Raw genomic sequence first — 727 nt, 5'->3', positions numbered from 1 at the left:
CACACACACACACACACACACACACACACACATTAAATCTATAGTACTCTAAACTTACTCCACTTTTTTTGTCTGGTTCAGGAGAGAAAAGGTCTGTGATCCCAGGAAGGGTAGTAATAAGTTGCAGGGACACTTAGATTTTATACTTACCCCCAATAATCACCTTGGGGTGTTTCTAATCATAATTAGTTTAGTCCATGAGGGTGTAACCCTGAAAACTTGTGTTACAATGGAGCTTCTCACCAGGTTTGCCATCCGCTGTATCCTACATCTGCTGCTCCTACTACAACGATTGTCCTATATTCTGATGGTGTGTGTCTTCCTCTGGTGTTCTGTCCCCAGCTTGCAAGCCAATCTTCATTCTGAGACATGCATTCCAGCTGCCCACCTCTGGAACTTATGACATCTCTCTCCCATTGCTTGTTCCATGAGTGTGCATAGGTCCTTTAGGCTCTGCCTCTGCATGCTTTGGTTAATCCCCTGTGTCATCTCTTGTTAAGCTAAATAGCTAATCAAATGCTTTAGGACCCATGAAGTCTTCCCTAACTCATCATTCAGCTGTTTAGCAAAGAATTCATCACTTCAACTTTTATTCGACAAATGTTGTTGAGTACCTGTTATGGGCCAAGCCCTGTGCTAACACCGCTCTCCCTATATTCTTCCCTTAATTTCTCCTTCATTCCCATACCATTTCCACACCCCTGCTCCCATGTCCTCATGCTCTTTA

This window comes from Microtus ochrogaster, linkage group LG4, assembly GCF_000317375.1.
Source record: "Microtus ochrogaster isolate Prairie Vole_2 linkage group LG4, MicOch1.0, whole genome shotgun sequence".
NCBI classification, from domain to species: Eukaryota; Metazoa; Chordata; class Mammalia; order Rodentia; family Cricetidae; genus Microtus; species Microtus ochrogaster.
The sequence above is the reverse complement of the archived record's forward strand: the minus strand, read 5'-3'. Positions refer to the sequence as shown.